Genomic DNA, 7,258 nt, shown 5'->3' with positions numbered 1-7,258 from the left:
GAGCAAGTCAGAATTTTACAGATTCCGAAACATTTTCGTAACACGTCCTTTCTTATATAATTACTATTTTACCCTTGTCGACCCTCAACCTTCACGTCTTGCTTACGTACATAACTATCTTTCGTCCTGAATTCCCAGATTCCTGATGGTAGCAATCACACCTTCGTCGCCATGCGAAATCCATAACCTTTCTGAAACAACGCATCTCACTTATTGCCTATTTACAGGATTTCCTTTCCACGCTTCCACCTGTTAGGCGTACCCATTCTGGCAGGACCTCCTTTACCATTCTTACTGTTCACAGTCTCTGTGACTTGTCATATCGTCAGTCGCCTTCTTCCGGCGCTACTAGACGTCTGCGGAAATCACCGATTAGCATAAGGAATCTTATTTCCTATGACTTGGCACTATCGCACGATTTAAGACAGAAAGAAGGTCAACAAAACGTCAGCACTGCAGGACAAGTGGAGCCTACCAACTCCTTTGGAACATCTTCTATGCTAGCTTCAGCTCATCTGGGTGTACCTGCGCGGCATGAAACGCAGCCCTCGAAGAAGAGGGGTCAGTACGAGTAATGTACTGAGTATGTAAGGCATGACTAGTAACAGAGTAAGAGATGAGCATATGTATATTAACTGTATAGAAATATAGAACATATCACAAGGTAAAGGAGTGACCTGTACATGTGAGTGCCTCTGAGGGCGGATGCCATGCATGCTTATCTTTTCCTTTGAAAACATATCATATCATATCTTTACTTTTGAAACCATATCATATCATATCTTTACTTTTGAAAACATATCATATCATATCTTTACTTTTGAAAACATATCATATCATAGCGCCGAACAACGTCGGCTCCCCCTCGTATCTCCCGCGTCCGGGACGATATTACCCGGTGTGGGATTTGCCTAAACCAATGTGGGATTTTCCTAAACCAATGTGGGATTTTCCTAAGGCAAGCCTTACACTCACCCCCCCACTCTGGGACTCAGCGTTCTTGCTGAGGTTTTCCCTACCAATGGGTTTGCCACACCACCGGCTCCGATACGAACTGATCAGGTGGATACGCGTATATAACGCTCTGCCCTTTTCCCATCTTCCCCATATACATGTACATATATATATATATATATATATATATCATATAGTAGCATGCATGAGAACCCAATGAAAGTCATGTATCCATCGGAGTGACGTAAGGTCGGTAATCTCCGATTATATTATGGAATAGCCATGGGCGTCGTGTCTCACCTTGAAGGGACAATTAATATAAGGCGAGACTATCAATGAAGAGTGTCATCATGAGAAAACATGGAACAGGATCATAAGGCATCGTTTCATATACTTGGAACCTTTAAAATGGTCATCATCCACAATAGCGTTGAGATGTCAAGAAATAACTTAACATTTTCATATTGTCATATTCATAGTAAGAACATATCGTCAACATATCTGTCATCGACATTTTCTCATATTTGACGTCATCGTTGTCATTATAAAATCATATTCATCATTTTAGTCATAAAAGCTTTCAATCTCTTAAAACTTGGTTTTTGGAAAATATGGACATTTTGAAAAAAACAATTATGAACTTTTAGGAAAACACTTATACCTTGGAGTCATAGACTTCTAACTTTTGCAGGCAAAGAAGATATAAAAACATTTAAGATATTATGACGTGGGGATCATGCCTTGGAAGGAAAGAGACGAGCCTTACATACCTGTGCCGCGCCTTACTAGCTACGCTTATTCATCCAACTTGTTAGTCTACATTCAAGAAAATTGACGAAAGAATTAGATTCATCACCATATACTTGTTTCAGTCTTTCAAACACATTTACTTATGGTCTGCCGAAATTTCGGCAGCATCTCCCTTGTAAATACACCGTCCCCGAGAATCCAACTCGGCCCAAACCAACAACAACAAACCCGAGAATTCAACTCGGCCAAACCAACAACAATACTAGCAATTATTCTAGCAACACTTCAATATTCAATTCAATTCAATTCAATTCAATTAATGCATACCTCCACCCGAAATCTCACAACACCACCAAAGTCAACAACGCATCACTTCCTTCCAAATTTATGAGTTATATCAACAATCCATACATTGATAAATTTATTCTTACAAATATAAGAACCACACTAACATCACACTAACTTTTCCAATAATTCACAAACGATTTCCATTTCATTCCAAACCATTAAATCTTCATCTACGATCATAGAATCTACTACAACAACAATTAAAATACTAAATGAAATTAGTTTATCACTTCCACACAATACACATACCTACACGGCCACAACTTCCACAACAATACCATAACATTTACAACTTCATTTCAAGCCACCAAACCTTCACTTTTATTAAGGAATTCACAACAACAACAATCAAACTATTAAATAAAATTAATTCATCACTTCTACACTACACTACTCCATTCGGCCACAACAACTACATGCACGCTTTCATGAATTTTCATCCATTTCTACATATTACAACAACAACCAACACAATACATAAAATTAGTCCATTCCCTCTACACCATATCACACATGCACGGCCCAACATCAACATCATTCTTTCATGATCTTCATTCATTTCTTTACACTCCAACATGCATAAATCATCCATAAAACATGTAAAGGAAGGTTGAACACATACCTTTTTCCACTTATCTCTTCATTCGGCTAGGGCATATATTGCTCAAATGAATGATTTAATTGCTCCAACAACTCTCCCATATTAAAGAGGATGTTCCAATTGGTCGGAAAACTAGGAGAAAATAATTTTTCTTGATCAATTCCATGGACTCAAATTTTGGCACCATGGCCGAGCACTACTATATTTCTCTCCTTTCATTTTCTTCTCCTCCCAACTTCTTGAATTATGGTGGAAAATATGACTAATATATCCATATATATATATTTAGCCTCATCAAATAGCATTTGGACACATGCCCCTTCTCTAGAGATTTCTTCTTTTTTTTTTCTTGAATTTTCTTAAAACTAACTAAAGAAGACTAAGTAGCTTCTTGTATAAGCTTTAGCCCACACACTTATATATATATATATATATATATATATATATATATATATATATATATATATATATATAATTAGTCCCTCAAATAAGAATATAGACACATGACCCCCTTCTCTCTTTTGTTCAAGAGTTTTCTTCTTTTTTTTTTTTTTTTTTTGAAAATTAACAAAGATGCCCCTTTTGTCTTCCCATGCAAACTTTGGCCTTTTCAAGACTTTTCTTGAACTTTTGTGAGATTACTATTTTGCCCCTAGCCTTTTACAATATTACCATGAGCCTTTTTGCAAATTTTATTTTTTGCCCTTAACTTTTCTCAATATTTCAATACTAATAATGTTCATAAATAATATTCATAACCAACTTATACAATAAAATAATTTTGGAAGATGGTCATTCCCTTAACTTTACCACGGCTACCTTGAAATATCCAAACGTATATAATATGGGATGTTAAAGCCAAGTTCTGGAAATCTTACCAAGAAGGCCTAGGTATTCAAGTAAAGCTTAACACGACATTTTATCCGCAGACTGATGGGCAAGCCGAACGTACCATTCAGACCTTGGAGGATATGCTAAGAGCATGTGTTCTAGATTTTGGTGGTAGTTAGGATGACCACTTATCTCTAATTGAGTTTGCATACAACAATAGCTACCATTCCAGTATTCAAATGGCTCCGTATGAAGCTTTATATGGAAGGAAGTGTAGATCCCCAATTGGATGGTTTGATGTAGGGGAAGTACAGCCAATAGGTCATGAGTTGATTCAACAAGCAGTAGAGAAAGTCAAGGTGATCCGAGATCGATTGTTGACAGCCCAAAGTCCCCAAAAATCTTATGCAAAAAACTTCCGGCGAGACTTAGAATTTCAAGTTGATGATTGGGTGTTCTTAAAGGTATCACCAATGAAAGGTGTGATGAGATTTGGCAAGAAAGGGAAATTGAGTCCTCGATACATTGGACCCTATAAGATTATCCGCAGGGTGGGTCAAGTAGTTTATGAGTTGGATTTACCTCCAGAACTTGAATCAGTCCATCCAGTTTTCCATGTCTCAATGCTCCGCAAGTGTGTTGGAGATCATACGTGGATTGTTCTAATAGATGATGTTCAAGTGACAGAAATGCTGACTTATGAAGAAGTACCCGTTGCCATACTAGATAGGCAAGTACGGAGGCTTAGAAATAAAGAAGTGGCCTCAGTTAAAGTGTTATGGCGAAATAACAATCCCGAAGAAATGACTTGGGAAGCATAAAAGAGTATGAAATCCAAATGTCCGCACTTATTTCAGCCCCCAGAAGAGATCCACGATGAAACATCGGATTATAAGGTATGTACGTTTTCTTATTATGCATATGGGTCATGTGTGGCCAACTTATATTGCTATTGTGTTGTGGCCCTGTGAGGCAATGTTATTGTGAGCTGTTGTGACAGGATGGTAGTGCCATATTACAGGGGAAACTCTGGCGAAATTTTCGTAGAATTCCCGAGTGCTTATCATTCAAGGACGAATGTTCAAAAAGGTGGGAAAAATGTTACACCTCGGAAATTTCTCGTCAGCATACAGCGAATAGACTAACGAAGGGAACGAAGTATATGATGTCTTGGTAAGTAAGAAATAACATTTGATGATTCTAAATGAGATTTCGAAGACATTCGAGGTAGGAGACGGAAGTTGTTAAGGAAAGCAAGGTATATGTTGTGTGTCGGGCAAGATTTATGAGTATCGAATTAATGATGGCTTAGTGATGTTTTGGAGAAGAGTTGTAATGTCCCTTAAATTGGTAATGAGGTATTAAACAAGTGTCAAGAAGGTTCCATAAGGATTGGAGGTCAAACGAGTCGACGAGAACGAACTTCGGAAAGCTGGGCATTATACGGCCCAACATACTGGCTGTATGTTAGGCTGTATGTTGTCACCAGAATGGGTCCTTCACTGGACCAGATCTACAGCCATACATACGGCCAGGATGTCGGGACAGCTTTTAAAATTTATATAAGGGACCAATCTCATTCTATTTATTTCATTCATTCTCTCCACACTTCAAGAACATTCTAGAGAGATCTACACTCTTGATCCACAAGAACTCAATAGAGATTTGTGATCAACTTCATCAAACCAACAAAATTAAGTGTATGAAACTCATTGAAGTTTATCCAAGCCAAGAAATTCCAATTGAAGTGAACTAGGTTTTTGCTGTAAGAGGAGTATTCCCGCTCAAGGCTTATTCCTACACTATCTAAGGTAAGGTTTATGATCTTTTCATGTTGTTTAAGGTAATGAGAGGTTGAAAGACTTAGATTATGGAAGGAGATAGAAAAAGGGTCACAAAGATTAGAATAATGAGATTTTGAGTAATAGTTTGGAATGAGTCATGAATATTGATATGTTGTGATTGTAAGTATGTTATAAATGACATTTAGAACATGGGATAAGCATTATATGTGAGAAAACGTAATAGTGAACTATGACCATGATTATGGAGGAATTGAAGTGAAATTGTGAAATGTGGATAATCTAGCTGAATGATGATTGTGGCTTATAATATTGTGAATGTTGTTATAGACGTTTTGGAGTTGATATGGAATATGGGGAAAGTTGTATAAACAAAGGAAATTCTTCCCAATTTTCTCTAGCTTTAGTAAGCACGTTCTTATAATCAATTAGCTAATGTTAATATGAACTTTCTTGAAGGTAGAAACACGAGCATCGAAGGAGAGCGATCAAACAATTGAATAGTTAAACGAAAGACGTATGTAAGGCTAATCCTTTCCTTCTAAGGCATGACTCCTATGGCATGAATCTTCCTATTTTTCCATGATCTTCCTAAATAATGGAAACTATGAGTCCATGACTATAAAGAGCTACATACACATATGATAAAGAAAGGGATACAATACGAGCATGATAATGATGATGATGAGTTAAGTATAAAGCATCTTAGAGTGAGGTACGATGTCCATGAGGTTAATGATCCTAAGTATGGGTCCATTGATGCTTTTCCATATGTGCACTCACCTTAAAATGTTAGTTCCTTCAAGGTGGAATATGACGATTATGATCACTCCATAACGTAGTCGGGGGTTCATGACCTCATGTCACCCTGACATAGCCATAGTGTCACGACCCGACTAGGGGGCCGCGACGGGCACCCGGTGCTATCCCACTCGGGCACCCCTTGACATACTTGCACATAACATCTAGGTGAGACACATAGTAAAAACATACATTTCTATTCATCAATCATACTAGTCGCTTTGGACAACAACCTCTTTATATCATCATAGGCATCTATGCCACATTAATGCACATGGGCCGACGAGGCCAATAAAATGGTACACAAAATATAGGCCGACAAGGCCAAACACATCTAACCACATACACATGACTACGAGCCTCTAAGAAGAGTATAACATATCACATTAGTGGGACAGGACCCCACTATGTCCATAATTATGTACACAAAATAATAAATACAAAAAGTTATGGCTCCGCATGAAATAGAGCTCTGCTATGTAATCTCTGAGAAAGCAACTATAGATCAAGTCTGTCTCCCTGTGTACCTGCGGGCATGACGTATCGTCCACAAACAAAAGGACATCAGTATGAAGAATGTACTGAGTATGTAAAGCATGATCAATATCAATATAGGAGCATAATGTGCAATATAAGAAACAACATGAGGTAGGAGATAGTAACGTCATCATCATGGGCACTTACTTTCCTTACATAGGATCTTACCATTCCTAGTACGTATTTGGGTACATACATCCGTATCCGTATCCATAACCATATTCGTACCATATTTGTACTCGTATTCATATACATAATCATATCATATACATAACATTTACATAGCATACCCGACCTCGTAGGATCGGTGTTTTATACATACTTGGCCAATCAAGGCTCAAGGTTACTCATACTTGGCCCTACCAAGGCGTCAGGGTTACATCTACCTGGCCCTACAAAGGCGTCAGGGTTATCCGTACCATATGCAGAGGTGTGCGCGCGTTACGTAATCATATACATACTTATTTACATATCTTACCCGGCCTCATAAGCTCGGGGTTCTATAATAGTCATACATAGACACATATACATAATAGCTCATAAGCATCTTTACTATTTACATCATTATCATAATAGTCGTCAACATCATTATTACTATTATCATCATTCATCACATTTATCTCTATAGGCTTAC

This window comes from Lycium barbarum, chromosome 5 (genome assembly GCF_019175385.1).
Source record: "Lycium barbarum isolate Lr01 chromosome 5, ASM1917538v2, whole genome shotgun sequence".
NCBI lineage: Eukaryota > Viridiplantae > Streptophyta > Magnoliopsida > Solanales > Solanaceae > Lycium > Lycium barbarum.
Note: the sequence above shows the minus strand (reverse complement) of the source record.